The sequence below is a fragment of the Eretmochelys imbricata genome, chromosome 8 (genome assembly GCF_965152235.1).
Source record: "Eretmochelys imbricata isolate rEreImb1 chromosome 8, rEreImb1.hap1, whole genome shotgun sequence".
Classification (NCBI taxonomy): domain Eukaryota; kingdom Metazoa; phylum Chordata; order Testudines; family Cheloniidae; genus Eretmochelys; species Eretmochelys imbricata.
This window is the reverse complement of record NC_135579.1, coordinates 66,391,438-66,411,524: the sequence shown is the minus strand read 5'-3', so window position 1 is coordinate 66,411,524 and position 20,087 is coordinate 66,391,438. Positions and strand designations below refer to the sequence as shown.

Genomic DNA, 20,087 nt, shown 5'->3' with positions numbered 1-20,087 from the left:
GACTTTCCATCCTTACTTTGTAAGGAGGCCTATTTCCATTGCAATGTTTTATGGGGAATCTAAATGTCAAACTTGACTCAACATATTTTACTGGGGTTTCCTCCAAAATGTCAAGACCCCTCCACAGAAGCATGGGCAAGCAAAGGCATACATCTCTATTTGGAAATCTGGGATAGCTTCCTAGTTCACTGGCTCATTCCCGCAAGATGTTAATGCCTCAACTCTCTGATATCAGTTAGGGGTGAGGGTGCGCAACATCTTGGAAACTCTACTCTAGAGCAATGGCTCCCATACCATGTTCCACTGGGAACTTGCTGGTGGTCTGTAGAAAGCTTGCAGATCACACAGTACCATCTTTTCAGGAGCTCTTCATTGCAAAGAGGAGCCCAGGGTGAGCTGTAAGGGTATTTCTACATTGCAGTGGCAATGAACCTTCCAGCCTGAGGGGATCGAGCTAGAGTACTAAAAATAGCGACATGGACATTGCACCTCAGGTGCTCAAGCCCACGTGACCCGCTGGATCTCTGCCAAGTCTCTGCAAAAGCCTCAACATCCAGACTACTATTTTCAGTGTGCCATTAGCACAAGTCTATCTAATCAGGCTCGGAGGCTCACTCCCTGGTGTAGTATAGACCAGGGGTTCTCAAACTGTGGGTCATGACCCCAAAATGGGGTTGCTGAGGCTGGTGTTAGACTTGCTTGGGCCCAGGGCTGAAGCCCAAGCCCCACCCACCCGAGGCTGAAGCTGAAGCCTGAGCCCCACCGCCCGGGGCTAAGGTTACATGCCCCCCAGTCAGGGCGGAAGCGTTTGGGCTTCAGCTTTGGCCCCCTCACCTGGGACGGCAGAGCTCAGGCGGGCTCAGTCTTTAGTCCCCCCTCCTGGGGTTGCATAGTAATTTTTGTTGCCAGAAGGGGGTCACTGTGCAATGAAGTTTGAGAACCACTGGTATAGACATATCCTAAAAGCAGCTGGCAACAAGAGAGGAAAGTGAAGCTATTCTCAAGGACTGGAGCCATCAGTAGGAAAGAATGTCCAGGAAAACAGGGGACAAGAGAGCCAGGTGGCTAGTCTGCAGAGGACAAGGGGGTGATGAAGAGAAAAAGAAATATGAGTAAGGGAAGAAAAACAACCACAGAGAGTAAAATGAAAAATGTTGTCTGAAGTAGGGAGAGTTGTACTTTTTTCTCATCATTTCAAGAATGACAAAAAATATATTAGGCATATCTAAAATATACACTTTTCTAATATTACTTTTCTACATAAGTAAGTAATTGCAACTGGGATGTTAAATGACTGCTAACGGGAAAGGATGTGGTTCCCAAGTCAACTTCAAGATGTGGTGCATACTCTAGCGGTCCTCCACTTAGGGGCAGGTAATTACTAATCTACTTCCAATTTGGAAAGTATTGAAAATAGTAATCAAAAAGCAAGAGACAGAAATAAAAAGAAGTTTGCCATATCAAGTTTAAATAATCAGTTTAGCTTGATTTTCCAGGTAAAATGTGTTATGAGGGATTAGTGAACAGATGAACTATTTACCAGGCACAGTCAACAGGAAAAATGAAAGAATAAATACTTGAATCTGAAAGTTCTCGTTGTTCACAGTAAACTTATGCTGCTGAATTCTAACAGATATGACAACTCAGACTTTTTTTTATATTATACCAGTAAATCATAGTATTTTCCATATTCTTCCTTTAGCTGTATGCCAGTTTTCTTTAATTGTCCTCCCCCCCCCCAGAACACTTGACTGGAAAAATTATTCAGTTAGATCAGCCTTGTTTATTTTGGAGCAGTGTACATTTGGCTGTGCCACCTAGAATAGCCTGCCTTCTGTTAATATGACTAGTTTTAATTCATGTTTTAGTCACAGAAGGCTCTAGTCATCATTAAATATTCTAGTGGCTCCAATGGCAGGCACAACCATTATTTGGGCCTATGCTCTCAGCTGGCAAGTTTTTTTTTCTATTTAAGAGTCAGCTGGCTCACAGAACATTTTATGTAAATAATTACTCCTGGGAAAATTCTGCATCACTACATGTGCACAGAATTCATGTCCCCTGCAGATTTCTTTGCTTCCCCGCAGAAATATGACTTCTGACAGGGGAGCAAAGGAAAGCCACAAGAGCAGTCACACTCCCCTCTCTGGCAGCACAGGCAGGTCAGTTTGGGCACCTGAAGAAGCAAATAGGGACATAAATAACCACCCGGGGTGTGTGAAGGGGTGGTCAGTCATGCGTGAAAGAGAGAGAGAGAGAGAGACTCTGTCCCTCTCACTCACTATTGCGGCATGCTCGGCATGGAGGAGAAGGGCTTCTGGGTGTGTCTGAGGAGGTAGGTGTGGCACAGGCTGTTCCCTCAGGCAGAGCAGAACGTAGCAGCCTGCCCGCTTAGTGAATTGTTCCTATTCTCTTTGTGAATTCCCCCAGTAGTATAAAACAGATGTAAAAGTTTTAAGGATCCTTTACATGGCCAGAGTGGTGTAAAGTGCTTTAGTGATTAGAACTGATCTAAATTTTTGGACTGAAAAAATTTCTTATCAAAATTTGCTCCATGAACTGTTTATTACTGACCTTTCTGGTGATGGTCAGTAGCCAATATAAATTGTGAGTTTGGTTCCCCAGCCCTCACTTGCTCTTCAGTAGCCTATGATGTAACACTGAGCATATGGCTGGATATATCTGTGGACTAATAACTAGAAATAAAAGGTCAAACCTAGTTACATTATTATTAGGCAAGGGGGTTTGGTGATTTCCTTCAATGCTCCCCACTCCCATTCTCTATCCATTGTATTTTAATTTAAATAAATTACCTACATAATTGAAACCAGCATGATTATATTGTGATATTTTGACAAATAAAATATGCAGAATTTTAAAATATTGTGTGCAAAATTCCCCCTGGAATAAAATAATGAAAGGAAACAGAGTTGCATAGTTTTGTGTTTACTTCAAAAAGCTGTTGAATGGTGAGATGTCATTCCCTCCCTAATGCTGACAGATGCTCTTCTTTCATCATTATCCTAATTCTCTTTCTACAACTGGGAAAGGGTTTTTTTTGGTCCTAGAAGATAATCCAGTCATATCTTTAAGAGGGAAGGAGGAAACTAACAACCGTATCAGAACATATACTGTAATACTGAAGTGTCAACACCTTAATCCCCAACCTCATCTTCCGAGGTAGGTCTCTAGACTTCAGATTTGCCTTTTACTATGTTTTATGATATTAGGGCTTTTATTGAACTTCAAGTAATTTTCTAGCAGACAGGTAAAACTAGTACCCAACCTTAAAATGAATCTCTTTAGTAGGATATTACTAGTACAGTTCATGCAGAATAAGACCTCCAACTGAGCAATGGAACATTTAGCTTGGACTTTTGTTTGGATTGGATGGCACCACAGATCAAAGCTAAATAGGAGTACAGGCTCTACGTGCCTTCCACGATTGCATTAAAGTTAAATATTTACACACCTTACTGATGCAGAAACCAATGTGATATACAATACCATTCTTGGAAGTACAATTACATTAAGTGAAAGATCTAACAGCTGTGACAGTAAAAGAAGTTATCAGCACAAAAGACAACCACCACGTCTTTAAACCAGGAACAGTCCTGCTTCCGCAAACTTATTCTAGGAGAATTCTATGGCACTGCAACATGTAAAAGCAGCACTCATCTTCCACACAAGTAACTTCGATCTTTGAGGTGTAAATGCAGGTGTAAAGTTCTACAGCTATACAATTTTTTTAGATAGGGACTACAGAGGAATATTCATTCTGCATACCTTTAGAGGTTAAGAGAACTAACAATTTCAGTGGACCAACAACAGCTGAGCCCCATTTTGCAAACAAAACTGTCACTGACAACAAAAACGCCACCATATAGTAATAAACTAAGCTACTGCATGAGAAATTTACCTCTTATTACAGTATGCAAAGAGAAAATCTGAGGTTTCATATAATCCTAGTCAGTACTTTAGAGTGTCAATGGTTTGGTAAGCGTTTGACACCAAAATAACTAAAATAAATTTATAATTAAAATAAATCAGTCGTATCTGGAGCTAAAATGAAGAGCTCAGAATGTCTTCCTTTTGAGCCAGCTTCCATTGGAACCAAAACGAATTTTGCCAGTGACTTCAGTGGAAGCAGGATTAGGTCCAAAACAATCCAGTCCTGCAAGAGGACAAGTATCATCTGTTTCCAGATTTCATGGTACTTTCTTCAAGAGTAGGTGCGTGCTCATTTAGTGTTCTTGCCAAATTCCAACATGGATAATTACATTTTGACTACTTACATTCTGCCTGCAATTGAAATAAAGGCCACTCAATACAATCCAGGACATCCTGAACATCTTGCAGGACAGGACCTAAAGACTGTTTATTGATTCATTATCAGTTATGGCAACATTTTTTGGGCCCCATTTTAAAAAAAACCCACTGTTGTGGGACATTGAATTTCTGACGAAAAGATGCACCATGCTGGGAATTCATTAACATGACTCTGAAGAGACTGACTGAAAATGCAGATGATAGGGATACTGCACAATTGCTAGTCTAATGGCAATGAGCCAGAATAAATGGGAGGTCTACTACAGAAAAAAATTTCATTTAATTGAAGGTTTTTAAGGATATCAAGAAAAAAAAAAACCCTCAGATTTACTACACTCATATGCATTATACAGTCAAGTTATGCACTGGAACAGTGAGCTGTAAAGTATGCAATATGAAAAATCCAGAAGTTTGCACACAGGATCTTGTGAAATGTGTGTTTATATATTAGTTTTTGAAAACATTATAGGTATTAAACACAGAGTAGCAGGAAAACTCATAGTTAGAGCTCAAGCTGCATCTTCAAACCATCCCCCTGTGACACTGTATTGCCAGCACATATGGCACATAACGTCACCAATGATCTGATCAAGCACTAATACTCAAGAATGACTGAGGGGCAGTGTTAGGTTTAAAATTCCTTTCTTTGCATTTATATCCCAAGCTTTCAGATTTCTGTGCTGGTTTTCCTTTAAAAATGTAAAACAAAAAAACAAAAAGAGTATTATAAGTATTGGTAGGGCAACAGAATCAGGAAATATCTATTCTTGGGGGCATAATTTAAACTTAACATTCTACACAAGGTGTTTGCCGATAAATGGAATGATAACTCCAATTGTGCAAACTTGCATCTATGGCCTTTTAGTAGAGGTTACATAAAGAACTTTGTAAGGGAGTTTTAAAAACACCAGATTTGTTCACATTTTAGATAGCAATGCATTTCTAAAATAAAATGTTAGTGCCCTCAGATAATGATCAATGACTGAGGGGCAGTCATACTGGGAATTTATTTAGACTTTTGAAAGTCTAAAATAATGGATGTTTGTACTAGTTCTAAGCAACAGTTATTAAGGGTTAAATAGACAATTAAAGAGAACATATTCTTAATTTTGTTTTGTTTTTTTAAAGACAATATTCACCCCTTAATTTGTGTAAGATGTTTTAACTTCTGGCCTAAAAATATCTCTGCCATACTCCTTTTATATTTTTTCATCATATTACAAATATTCCCAGAGTCTCTTCATATATCTCTGTACACAGAAGAGCAAAATGCATTCAGAAGTCTAGTTTTCCTAACAGGTGTAAGTAACAAGCTGTAAAACTATAAGCCTTTTAAAATGCAGACACTTCTGAAGAGACTCTCTCACAATAATAACCGTTGCAGCATAAACAACTTCACAGAAAAGAGCTCTGTAAGTAGTATTAAGGGAAAAAAAGAAAATAAAAAAAATAATAAAAAAGTGTTTATTTCTTGGTGTGAAATATTAGACATATTTTTATTAATTCATTCTAGAGTAACCTAGCCCCTGATTCTGCACTGATAATCTTCATGTGAGCATAGGAGTCTGTCCATGCAGAGAGTTCATTGCAGGATCTGGGCCCAAGTCATTAACTTGTGGATCCATTTTCACTCTGTCCTCAATTATTCTAAGATGCCCTAAACAAAAGAGGAAATATTTAAAAATTCATTCTACATTCTCTGAGCCAAGTTTTTATCTGAATTAATCCCCATGAAATAGGGATATATAGGGTGAAAATCACTGGAAATCACTTAGCCCTTAGCAACAGTGTAATATAAAAATTCATACAAACTACATTACAACACAGGTACTACGATTTTAATTAAAAAAAACAAACTTGTGTATAAGGAGGAATTATACAATGCATTTTCCCATACCTGGCCCCCAAATAAACAGCGTTAACTCAATGGCTCAACTTTTTTCAATTCCACTGATCAGTTGTTAAAATAAAGATTCTATCATGCACCATCCTCTCTCTCTTTCTCCACACCCCCATTGCTTAGCATCCAAGTGTTTCATATGGCAGACCACAAGGAGGTGCTCCAAGGCCCAGTTTAGAGAGACACAATATTACATACTTCATTAACATTTAAACTACTGTATTTGAAAACTGACTGGCAGATTTCCTTGCTTTTAATCAGTTTCTTTTACAACCTGAATGCTCTTTGTCTAGATTATACATGCACGTCACACAGAGAAGTGTATGATGAATGCCAAAAAAAAAGAAGTGAAAGTAAACCACACAATACTTGTATGTTGGTATAAAGAGGAAAAAGGAAACAATTTTTACTAAGAAAAATAATTGACAATCTAGCAACTAGCTAATGTGTTTTGACTAAGTAGTTGCTGGCACGCCACTTTTACACATCAGCATACTTCATTCGTTTTTTCTCATATGTATTTAAGAGTATTTTCTCCTTTTTGCTACTCAAAACCCTGAAACAATAAGGTACAGGTACTTAATGATACAGCATCAAGATACAGAAAATATTTCCAGAATGTTTACTCAGAAGAACTAAGAACACGTAGGACTTCATAGTGAAATTACTGTACTTAAATATTAAGTCTTAATGCACCATATTTATACATCCCATTTGTCAGCAGTAAAGGCACAAAAGAAACAGCATCTCGTTTATGTAAACACAAGTATGCTAAGAGTCGACACATTTTTATGTCCAAGGCACCTAATTATAGGAGACTTGCCCTGTGACGCTACAACAAAGGGAAATCCGTACTTAGATGCCAGGATCACAACAGAGGAATCAGGCTAGAACCATACTGTCCCTTTGCTATTCACGGGGGAAATGAACCGGGGCTGCAGGCCACAGAACAGGAACACGCACCACATTTAGACTGGAGGATACCGGGGTGTGGGGCGGGGTAGGAGAGAATGCCAAGATGAATGGGCTTTCGCCAAACCAGCATCAAAGCAGCCAGGCTGTTGTCTCGCCTGGTCCCTTCAGCACCACCCTCCGCTCCACTGTCTAGCAGGAGACCTCCTCCCCATGATAGGGGGTCCTGTCATCCCCTGGGGCTTCCCCGCTTCAGAGCTCCCGCTGTCACACACACACCCAGACTCTCTTCTACCCCCCACCCTTTCTCTGACAGGCCCGCCGCCACCCCACCCCAGCTCCTGCTCCCACTCCCCTCCTCCCGCCCCTCCACGGTTTTCTCCCTCCCAGACACTCCCCTCCCCCGTTGCCTTCCATCACCCCATCTCGGGAGGTGCCAGCCTGGCCCCCGCAGGAAGGGGTCCTCAGCAGGCCGGGACTCTCCCTAGGCAGCCCGAGGCTGCTCCCCACGACGCCACCGGGGACCCACCTGAGGGGGGTCCGGGGGACCCGGACGCACAGATACGCACGGAACGGATGGGAAGGACGCAAAATGGCGGCGGGTCCCTGGCCCAGGAATAAGGGGGTCCAGTTCAGCGTCTGCCCTGACCCTACGGCTCCGCTTCTGGCTGCTCCGGCTCCCTGACTGCGGTTGTCAAGCGGCTCCGCCAATCGGGGCCCGGCAGCGCTGCTCCTCAGGCCCCGCCCCGCGCCGGTGCGGGGTGACCGCGCAGCCGCTGGAATGGAAACGGGAGACGGGGAGGGGCAGGGGCGGCTGCTCCGTGGGGGGGGGACGGGGATGGAGGGGGCGGGGGGAGCCGGGTGCATCGGTTGCCTGCTGTCCTAGGAAGTTCTGAGGAGGGGCTGAGGCTGCTGGGCGCCCGCCTGGGGCCGTGACAGGAGCGTTGGGCGGGCCCCGGCCGGGACCTTCTGACACCCGCTGCTGGTCCGGACAGAACCGATGGGGAAGGCGGAAAGAAACGGGCCCCGCTGCAGGCGGCTGCGGTGGGGAAGGAGCGTTACCTGCACCCGCGGGCCCCCCGGAGTACGGACGTTGCGGCTGGAAACACGAGCTCGCCTTGAAGGCAGCTGCGAAAACGGTTCACGTTTTAGGGCAACGCAGAAGGAAAAGTTCTCCTGAAGTGGTCACCCGGCCTGGAGCTGGGAGAGAGCTGTGCAGCCCCAGAAACTAACCCTGGCTAGCAGGGACGTATGCATGTTAATGAAGGAAACTCTGCCGGGTAAATTACTTAATGTGTCTGCCAACGCTTCACCACCTTGTAAAAGATGGTTCATTTTCCTAAATGGTTTGCCATGGCTCTGCCTGGATTCTGCGCTGCTGCACAGTTCACCTGCTCCTGGCACACCGCAGAGCGTCTCTGTAGCACTGATTGTCACCTTGAACATTTCCCATCCCTTGCATTAGTCTGGGTGTGCACCGACCCAGCAGGTTTAGCTGAGCCCAGACTTGTAGGTAGGAGTTGGAGACTAGTGTATCTGGAGGAGAGGCAGGTCTGCAGAGGTTTTGTGGCTAAGGTACTGGACTGGGGCTTAGGAACTCTGGATTCTGTTTTCAACTCTGCGATAGCTAGTAAGGGGTAGCTTTGAGCAAGTCAGTGTGTCTGTGCCTCACTTTCCCATCTGTAAAATGGTGATAAAAAAGAGTTTCCTGCTTTAGAGGGGTGTTGTATGAATAACTTCATTCATGTTTATGAGGTGCTCAGGTATGTGGTGAATCACGTGGAAAAATATATAAATAACCTAGCAGCCAGGAACAAAAGATTCCTCCCATGTCAGACCCACTGCAATCAGCAAAGGGCAGGTGGACCACAAATAATGAGCTATCTTGCTCATAATTAAAAGTTGCTGGCACTTGGATTTGTTTTGATCTTCCTTGTAAAGTTTCTTATTATAAGACAAAGACCGGAAAGTGTCAAAAGGAGGGTATGATCAAAGCACAAGGCCTCTTAGCTAACTGTCCTTAAATATTCAATGAGTTGAACACCAGCCAGTCTGTGGGTGTAAATTGTTAGCAAAGCAGAGCAGTTTCTACGTAGAATACTGTGGTTTTTTTAATGTGTTGGCCTGGAGGCAGTGAGCATCGGCAAAAATTAGGGCAGGGCCCATGGCATAAGCAAATTGCAATAAGGGATTGACAAGGAAGATAGATTTCAGGTCCAGTGACTGCCAGGAAAGCTCAACGTTATTAGACTATTTTATTTATTTATTTCTGTGCTGCATATCACCATAGTATTCTTTTTCACTGTCCACATATATAGAGTAAATATGTATACACTGATAGCATATGTATGCCTCCAAATACACATCATGAAAATCTAGTCTTTACTAGTTTTGAATGTATTTGCGTTGGGGATGAGTAAAGTATTGCCAGCTGCATGGTGAGTTCCTGGACCTCTCTGCCATCGCAGTAAGAGGTGGGGAATCACTTGGCTTTTCCAGAAAAGAACAATGCTCCCTACTACAATATGCATATGTAGGGTTGGGAACCCTAGATGTCCACCAGTGCTCCACAGCTTTAAAGGCATGTGGTCTGCCAGGTTATCCATCCCACCTCCTTTGCGCTTGCTGTTGTATAAGAAGAAGAATGGCTGCATGCATGTGCAGGGGATGTGGGAATTAAGATGCACTCTATGTGTCCTCTTTTTTCACCCCCCCCCCGATAATGGCTCCATAAAAATGTGCCTTGAAACCTTTGTTTTATTACTATATAGCTCCTTAATCTTTTTGTGGTTTGGCTATGTTACTGTAACACTGTTTTGTATGTATAATACTTGCTTAAATATCTTTCATACTACTGAAAAATCACCTACCATTAATATAGAACAGATGCACTTGTTTCCCTTGGGATAACACATTATGAACACCAAACAGTGACAGGGTGTGCTTACAATCATATTTCCCTGGCTCATGCAGTGGAGACTTATGGCTTATTGGCAATATATTTAATTACTAGATGTGAGCCCCCCGGTTTTCGGGTTAGTCTTGGAATGTTGTTCTACTGTCTTCTCACATTTTCTTGTGTGCTACAGCAAATCTGTTTTGCTTTATTTAATTATGGTAACGATCTTTAAAATCTTGAACTGAGGCAGACCATTCTTGAGACTTTTAATTGGATGAAATAAATAAGTGTTTCCATTTATTAGAGATTTTCATTTTTCAGTGCCTCTTATGTATATTTCAATTTCTTAGTATTAAATTAATCAGTCACATGAGATGGGGTGCAGAAGGGAGTGCTTTAGAGTATTTAGTGCAGCATTTAAAAAACACAAACCACAAAATGTACTGACACCACATGAATAGTAATAGATATTTCTTACATCTAAGCCTTACAAAACAGACATGTATAACAACTCTGTGGTGAAGAGGGTAGAAGAATGGGAAAATATGACCATCTAAGAGTTTCATTGGAGTACTGGAAGGATTACCACTGATTTCAGTATAGTAGGATTGAGGCCTCCCTGGGTCGCTGATTCTGTGAGGCGCTCAATAGCGCACCGAGTCATACCCTGAAAGAAACAATTTGTTTCTGTTTTATTTAGAAACAGCCAAAATGTACAAGAAAAAATAAGTCTTTCAACCCTCTTATCCTATTCTCTTTATTTTCTAGAAAGGAATACATAAAAGGATGCCAAACTCTTTGTCCTGTGAAGAGTGATGCGGACAAAGTGCCAGCTACTCAGCAGTGACTTTGCAATTGAAGGGCTATGAATACACGACTTTCAGGTCCTGGAAGGAAGCCCTTCTGTATGATTACAGTTCTGATATCACATCGCATGTAACTTGACTCTCAGGTAAGATAATGAATGTGTCCATTTACATGTAAAAATATCACTCAGATTCAGAGCTCCCTCATCTCTCATTGGAGTGAATGGGCATTGCAGGTGTTTATTATCAGAAAATATAATGATTTTTAAAAGAATTAAATGCACCATTTAAAAGAAATGTACATATTCTGCAATACATCGTCAACCTGATGGTGCATAAGAAAATGAAAGTGACTATAAACAAATGGGAACTGGATCTGTTTAGTTTCACTGGCCAAGCTGAGAAAAATGCAAAAAGGTATCTATCAGCATAAATTTTGAAAAATACATTAATTTTAAATGTTATTTCAGTTTTAATCAGTCAAAGCATTAGCAAAAACACATATGAATTAAAGGAAAAGTCTATCTTGATTTTGTTTGTGGCTAATCCATTAATACTTCGGTGGAGTATGTGGAGGCACAGCTCCTTAGTGCAGATGATTTGTCTCCAGTGGAACCCCTGAGACTCAGTCTTTTGTATTGGGAGTAAGCCTCCCCACCACGCACACAGAGGATGATGAAGAAATTCTGAGTTCAAAGTGGTTACACTTCTATGTGTGGGAATTACCCCTGTGTGGAGAATACAGGGTCCTTAGTCGGGATAGACCAAATCCCTGCAGACTTCTGTCCTTAGAGAAGGTGCAGTTAGCTTCCTTTGAGAGGTCAGCCTGGAAGAACAACAGAGCCTGGATTTGCAGTGTTGTTGTAGCTGTGTTGGTCCCAAGATAGTAGAAAGACAAGGTGGGTGGGGTGATTGGACCCACAGATATTGGTCCAATAAAAGACTTTCTCACTTACCTTCTCTTCCGCAAAGGAGGTAGAATTGCTTAGAGAGCCTTCAATGAAACTAGACAACCTTTAGTTCATCTTTGTATTAACAATTCCAGTTTCGAGGCAGATCAAACAACAAAAAATATTGAGCCAACAAAAGATAATCTGCATCCAGATCATTTTAATAACTGTTGACTTGTGTGCTCTTGTCAGGTCTTGTCATACCAGGAGTTAGGTCTGTGATGTTGTGGGAAGGATGAGGCAAACGCTGTTTGATGCATAAAGATTAAGAGCTAATAAAGTACATATTGAGCTTTGAAAGACTCCATTATCAGATTAGCAGTGACATAAAAACATATGTAGCTATTACTTCTTATTTTTGTCAGACTATGTATACATAAAGCTCATGTACCATAGACATAGTACTTTGTGATGCATCTTATGCGGGTCACAGAAATTCCTTTCAGGATATTTGCTGCCTTCTTGCAGATCCAAGTAATGACAATTTAAGGCTTGTCTACATGGGAAGTCATTCCAGAGTAGCTATTCCTGATCAACTGTATCTGTGGATGCTCATATTCTAGAATAAAGTGCTTTATTCTGAATTAGCTTAATCCACAAAATAGATAAAGCGCTCTTATTCCAGAATAAGAACATCTGCAGTTGGAGTTAATCAGGAATAGCTGATGTATTTTAAATTCACACCCTACCTTATTCCATATTAACTTTCATTTGTAGACGAGGTCTTATTCTTAAATATATATCACATCCACATGTTTAGTGAGTTTTGGAAGAGCTTGGAGGGATTTCTTTTTGTAAAATTTCTTAGTAGAACTGTTTCAGAGTAGCAGCTGTGTTAGTCTGTATCCGCAGAAAGAAAAGGATTTAAATATTGTTAGTCTCTAAGATGCCACAAATACTCCTTTTCTTTTAGTAGAACTGTTAATTCCACTTTCCTGCCCTCTATCTCAAGGTCCCATAGCTCGATCAGTCTTTCTGGCCTATCATTATGTCCAGGGATCTTAGAAGTCCATTTGCCACAGAAGAACGCACAATTTGCGTCTTTACAGAGAATCTTTAGTTTTTACATTTTGTGAAAAAATAAAAACATGTATTAACTAAATTTTACTAAAAGTACCAATGTCCCTTATTTAATGCATGCAACCTCCCCCTCTTGTGGTTGATTTTTGAATGTGCTTTAAATTTACATAGCTAAACATATAATAAACTGCTTCTGATATATACAGCTTAGTGTTTTAATGCATCTCAAATTTCACTTCAGCCGCCAAATGTAAGTTAATTAAAAGTTATGAAAAGATGCCAGAAACTTTAAAACTCATCCCTGAAGACAGTGTCATTGAGTTTGGCAAGGGCAAATTTCATGTTGATGTTAATGTGCTGTTCTGTAGCATATGCAGCAGTGCTGTAAATTACATCCGAAAGCAAACAGTTGTGGAACATATGAAAGCGCTAAACAAACTGAATGAAAAGAAATGAAAACAAGAGGCTGAAACGGTAGGGCCATTGACAACGGTAAAGAAACAAAATACTGTGACTAGATCACTCCAGCATTTTTGTGCATTTAAAAAAAAACAATTTTCTGACAATAGAGAACAGACATAGAAGTATTTGGTATATGTAAGATATACACATTGCAATTCTATTAATTTTATTAAAATGATTGATGGCACTGGTAGACTTTGAACTTGCTTGAAAATTGTAAATATATCAATAAGACATTGTGTTCAACCGATCCCTATATATATATATAGTGGCTAGGGCAACTAAAGTTCAGTGTTTAATTTTAATCATGCAAAACACAGATTTTTATGTTTTTTTTTTTTTTAATCAGAGAATTTTGTTTTTTATATCGCGGAAAACTAGGATCCCTGAATATTGCTCTTCAGTTAGCCAGGGGAGTCACTAAAGAGTAAGGTCTGAAGAACTCCCTCTCTTAAAAAAAAACAATTGAATGCTTTGGATCCAGTGTTCCCAAATCTTGCTGGTCAATGAGGACTCCTCTAGACTCTCAAGGCCAAATTGAAGGTGAGTCTTCTTCTGGCCCTTTCATTGTTTTTGCGTGGCTCCCTTGGCTTACTTAGCTCTCTCAGGGTATGTCTACACTACGAAATTAGGTCGATTTTATAGAAGTCGATTTTTAGAAATCGATTTTACACAGTCAATTGTGTATGTCCCCACTAACCGCATTAAGTCGGCGGCGTGCATCCTCACTACCGTGGCTAGCATCGACTCATGGAGCGATGCACTGTCGGAAGCTATCCCCCAGTTCTTCCCACAGTCTCCACTGCCCATTGGAATTCTGGGTTAAGCTCTCAATGCCTGATGGGGCAAAAACATTGTCACGGGTGGTTTTGGGTACATGCCGTCAGTCTCTCCTCCCTCCCCATGAAAGCAACTGCAGACAATCATTTTGCACCTTTTTTCTTAGGTTACCCGTGCAGACGCCATACCATGGCAAGCATGGAGCCCGCTCAGCTCACTGCTGCTGTTGCGAGCATTGTAAACACCTTGTGCATTGTACTGCAGTATGTACAGAACCTATCTAAGAGACGGCAGCACGAGGACGATTGTGAGAAGAACATGGACACAGATGTTCCTGAAAGCACGGGATGTGGTAATTGGGACATCTTGGCGGCAGTGGGGCTGGTTGATACAGTGGAATGCCGATTCTGGGCCCGGCAAACAAGCACAGACCTGAGAGTCCGCATAGTCTTGCAGGTATGGGATGATTCCCAGTGGCTGCAAAACTTTCTCATGCATAAGGCCACTTCCCTGGAACTGTATGAGTTGCTTTCCCCTGCCCTGAAGCACAGGAATACCAAGATGAGAGCTGCCCTGACAGTGGAGAAGCGAGTGGCAATAGCCCTGTGGAAGCTTGCAATGCCTGACTGCTACCAGTCAGTCGGGAATCAATTTGGAGTGGGCAAATCTACTGTGGGGACTGCAGTAGATTCAAGTAGCCAATGCAATCACTGATGTTCTGCTATCAAGGGTAGTGACTCTGGGAAATGTGCAGGTCATAGTGGATGGCTTTGCTGCAAAGGGTTTCCCTAACTGTGGTGGGCCGATAGACAGAACGCATATCCCTATCTTGCCAACCAGTATATAAACCACAAGGGGTACTTCTCAATGGTGCTGCAAGCACTGGTGGATCACAAGGGACGTTTCACCAACATCAGCGTGGGATGGCTGGGAAAGGGGCATGATGCTCGCATCTTTAGGAACTCCAGGCTGTTTGAGCAGCTGCAAGAAGGGACTTACTTCCCAGACCAGAAAATTACTGTTGGGGATGTTGCTGAAATGCCTATAGTTATCCTTGGAGACCCAACCTACCCCTTGCTTCTATGGCTCATGAAGCCATACACAGGCAGCCTGGACAGTAGTCGGGAGCTGTTCAACTATAGGCTGAGCAAGTGCAGAATGGTGGTAGAATGTGCCTTTGGATGTTTAAAAGCTCGCTGGCACAGTTTGCTGACTAGGTTAGACCTTGGCACAACCAATATTCCCATTGTTATTGCTGCTTGCTCCACAATATCTGAGCGAGTAAGGGGGAGACATTTATGGCATCAGAGGGGCTTTGAAAACCAGTTTCATGACTGGCCAGGCTACGGTGTGACAGTTGTGTGTGTTTCTTCTTGATGCAAACCCGCCCCCTTTGTTGATTTTAATTCGCTGTAAGCCAACCACCCTCTCCCCTTCCATCACAGCTGGCAAAGGAAATAAAGTCGCTATTGTTTTGAAACCATGCATTCTTTCTTTATTAATTTTTTAAAAAGGGAGATAACTGATAAGGTAGCCTAGGTCGGGTGGGGGAGGAGGGAAGGACAAGGGAACATTGCTTATTGTTGCCACGTGGCTATGGGATGACCCCTCCCCCTGCCGCGTGGCTATGGGATGATCCCTTTTAGCCAAGTGCAAACAGCCCAGCATGAACGGGGTCCTTTTACTGTTCCCTTACAAAAATTCCCCTATTTCAACCAGGTGACCACGAATGATATCACTCTCCTGAGGCTAACACAGAAAGATAAAGACTGAATGTTGCTTGAATGCAACCAAAACCCAGGACCATTTGCTGCCATGCTTTGTGCTGCAATGATTCCAGACTACTTGCTACTGGCTTGGTGTGGTAAAGTGTCCTACCATGGAGGACGAAATAAGGCAGCCCTCCCCAGAAACCTTCTGCAAAGGCTTTCAGAGTACCTCCAGGAAAGCTTCATGGAGATGTCCCTGGAGGATTCCTGCTCCATCTCCAGACACGTTAACAGACTTTTTCAGTAGCTGTACTGGCCGCGAATGCATCCCAAGTCTTTAAGGCAAATCAAACATTAAACACTATTGCTTTTAAACCCTGTACTGTAGTTACAAATGTGCACTCACCAGAGGTGCCTTCTCCATCTTCAGGATCGGGGATCCTGTCTTGGGAGGGTATTGGCTCCAGGGTGATGAAAAGGTCCTAGCTGCCGGGGAGAACGGATTCACCGCTTGCCTGCTGCGCGTTCTCCTCCTCCTCTTCCTCATCCACAAAATTCTTCTCCCTGTTGCGTGAGACTCCCCCCTTACAGGTGCCCATGGACAGTGGTGGGGTAGTGGTGGGTCTTCCCCCCCCCCCCCCGAATGCCATGCAGCTGATCATGGAAGCAGCATTTATGGGACTCTGATCCAGAGCAATCGTTCGCCTCCTTTGTCTTTTGGTAGGCTTGCCTGAGCTCCTTGACTTTCACACGGCACTGCTGTGTGTCCCTGTTGTAGCCTCTGTCCATCATGCCCTTTGTGATTTTGGCATATATATTAGCATTTCTTCTTTTTGATCAGAGTTCTGTCTGCACAGATTCTTCTCCCCATACAGCAATCAGATCCAGAGTCTCCTGTTCGCTCCATGCTGGAGCTCATTTGCGATTCTGGGGGAACTGTATGGTCACCTGTGCTCACCACGCTGACCAAACAGGAAATGAAATTCAAAAGTTCCTGGGGCTTTTCCTGTGTACCTGGCTAGTGCATCGGAGTTGAAAGCACTGGCCAGAGCGGTCACATTGGAGCGCTCTGGGATAGCTCCCGGAGGCCAGTAACATCGATTTGCATCCACACTACCCCAAATTCGACCTAGCAAAGTCGATTTTAACACTACTCCCCTCGCCGGGGAGGAGTACAGAAGTCAATTTTAAGAGCCCTTTAGGTCAATGGAATGGGGTTGCTTGTGTAGACGCATTCATTATAAAATCGACTTTACATGGCTAAATTCGACCTAACCCTGTAGTGTAGACCAGGTCTTAGATTCATGCTTATTGTCAACATGTAACCTACACAGCCCAATGAAATGACTGTGTGGGAATCTTAGCTGGTGTAATTCACAAGAAGATAGGAATGTAGTTGCTTTTCTTTCTAGCAGGAAGGTGTAAGTTTAAAGTAGCCCCATCACTAATTGTAACTTACCTCTTCTTCTGGCTCCTCTACATGTGAGAAGCCCTCTTTAAACTACCTTTTACATCAGTAAGTGTAGGTGAGCAGGTCTAAGAGTCTGCATGTACCTCACTTTACCCATCAGCTTTGATTCCACAATGGTAATGTTTTGATCTTTTCCTAGAATTGCTGTGTTTAGCTATAGAAAAACTAAATTGTGATTTCTTTATAAGAAAAGAGAGAGAAGCTGTGGAGGTATAGAATGGTTTCCTTTAAATTGTTGGACTTCTATAAAGTCCAAATTTAGAATAAGATAATTTGAAGTCTTGTTTAAAATGCAGGATACTTGGAATGTCACAGTTTGAAAAGCTTAGCTAACTAACCATAAGCTGACAGTACACTAGGAAGGGGTTATGGATCTCAAGATCACACTTTATGGCCACACTTCTTTAAGGACTGCTTGCTCAGCTCTCAAAAACACTAGAAAGTGGCAAAGAAATGCTGTTTTAGTATCAGAGATGATACAACTAGATAGCTCTGCAAGGGCCAAGGTTTTAACATCTTTATTAAATAAAAATAATACAGCAATTGGAAAAAGGTATCTGCAGATAGCTAGGGCTAGATCCTCATCTACAGGCAAGATATGCTCTGCATAGCTGTGGGTCGGGAAATAAAGGTAGTTCTAAATCACCATGTGTTTCCCTTGATCCCAGGGCTGGTCCTCTCCCTGGTGTAACTTAGAGCTGAGCCACAGTGGTGCGCTAAGTTACACTTAGCTGCCTATCAACCAAAAGGGTCATTCTGTCTGCTGAGGATCAGTGAGGTGTAGAGATGTAAGAATGGCCATACTGGGTCAGACCAAAGGTCCATCCAGCCCAGTATCCTGTCTGCCGACAGTGGCCAATGCCAAGTGCCCCGGAGGGAGTGAACCTAACATGTAATGATCAAGTGATCTCTCTCTCTTGCCATCCATCTCCACCCTCTGACAAACAAAGGCTAGGAACACCATTCCTTACCAATCCTGGCTAATAGCCCTTAATGGACTTAACCTCCATTAATTTATCTAGTTCTCATTTAAAGCTTGTTATAGTCCTAGCCTTCACAACCTCCTCAGGCAAGGAGTTCCACAGGTTGACTGTGCGCTGTGTGAAGAAGAAAACCTGCTGTCCATTAATTTAATTTAGTGGCCCCCAGTTCTTATATTATGGGAACAAGTAAATAACTTTTCCTTATTAACTTTCTCCACACCACTTATGATTTTATATACCTCTATCATATCCCCCCTTAGTCTCCTCTTTTCCAAGCTGAAAAGTCCTAGCCTCTTTAATCTCTCTTCATATGGGACCCATTCCAAACCCCTAATCATTTTAGTTGCCCTTTTATGGACCTTTTCTAATGCCAGTATATCTTTTTTGAGATGTGGGGACCACATCTGTACGCAGTATTCAAGATGTGGGCGTACCATGGATTTATATAAGGGCACTAAGATATTCACCGTCTTATTCTCTATCCCTTTTTGAATGATTCCTAACATCCTATCCTCTTTTTTGACTGCCGCAGCACACTGCGTGGACGTCTTCAGAGAACTATCCATGACGACTCCAAGATCTCTTTCCTGATTAGTTGAAGCTAAATTAGCCCCCATCATATTGTATGTATAATTGGGATTATTCTTTCCAATGTGCATTACTTTACATTTATCCACATTAAATTTCATTTGCTATTTTGTTGCCTAATCACTTAATTTTGTGAGATCTTTTTGAAGTTCTTCACAGTCTGCTTTGGTCTTAACTATCTTGAGCTGTTTAGTATCGTCTACAAACTTTGCCACCTCACTGTTTACCCCTTTCTCCAGATCATTTATGAATAAGTTGAATAGGATTGGTCCTAGGACTGACCCTAGGGGGAACATCACTAGTTACCCCTCTCCATTCTGAAAATTTACCGTTTATTCCTACCCTTTATTCCCTGTCTTTTAACCAGTTCTCAATCCATAAAAGGATCTTCCCTCTTATCCCAGGACAACTTAATTTACGTAATATTCTGCCCCTTTCTTGCAGGAATTCCCTCTGCTGCAGGCAGTGGGGTTAGTGGGTGGCATAAAGCTGCTATGCCATCTGTGAAACCTCTGTGATGCTGGTGCGCATGACAGCCGCCCTTCACACAGGATAAATGCAAGAAGCAGTTAAGCGCCTTTTTGGAGTAGGATAGCTGAAAAAATAAGAGCCATCCCCCAACACACATGCCTCATGCAAGGCTGGTGAGAAACTGAACTATGGGGGAAGAAGGGTTTTGCTGGGCATTGTTTGATGGAAGTGTTTCTAGGAGTAGGACTGCATCAAAGAAATATCTTTTGTATTCATCAATTTCTCCTCCTAACAGAAACAACCCATAGGATTCTGAATATTGGGTAACTGCTGGCTAACTGTTCAGGCCACAAAAAGCAACATCCCCCACCTAAAGGGACTATTTAGGAAGCCAGTTAAGATGGCTTCCTGGGTACTTGAGTGGAGCTAAGAATGAGGCTCATAGAATCTCTCTGTATTTAATCAAATTGTGAGGAGAGTAAGAAATTTTAACAGTGTAAGTACACTCTGAGAGCTACCAAGCATCCCATTTGCCCTTTATAGCCAATGAGATTTTCAGGGTGTTCAACATCTATGAAATTCAGGTATTTACAGTAGTTCTGCCAATTTAAAAGAAAAAAATTGACTTCAAACTTTTGGGAACAGTGATGTTCTTATTAAAATAACTTTATAGTGTTTAATTGTCTTCATTTTTTATGTTCTCAGGCTTCAAGAACTATCCAAATTGTATTAGTAGAGTTTCATGGTGGAATTAGAATTCCTATGAAACATGTTGAAATATATGAATGAGCATCCATTTGACCTGAT

General features: G+C 42.2%; 1 protein-coding gene across 2 annotated transcripts in view; it reads right to left on the bottom strand.

Moving 5' to 3' along the window:
- WDR47 (WD repeat domain 47) overlaps positions 1 to 7,819 on the bottom strand; it is a 39,500-nt gene extending 31,681 nt beyond the window's left edge. For both annotated transcript variants that reach the window (XM_077824791.1, XM_077824793.1), the window contains exon 1: positions 7,671 to 7,819. The gene's annotated coding sequence lies outside the window, so the exon portion shown is untranslated. The remainder of the gene's footprint in view (positions 1 to 7,670) is intronic.
- Between the last annotated feature and the right edge of the window lie 12,268 nt (positions 7,820 to 20,087).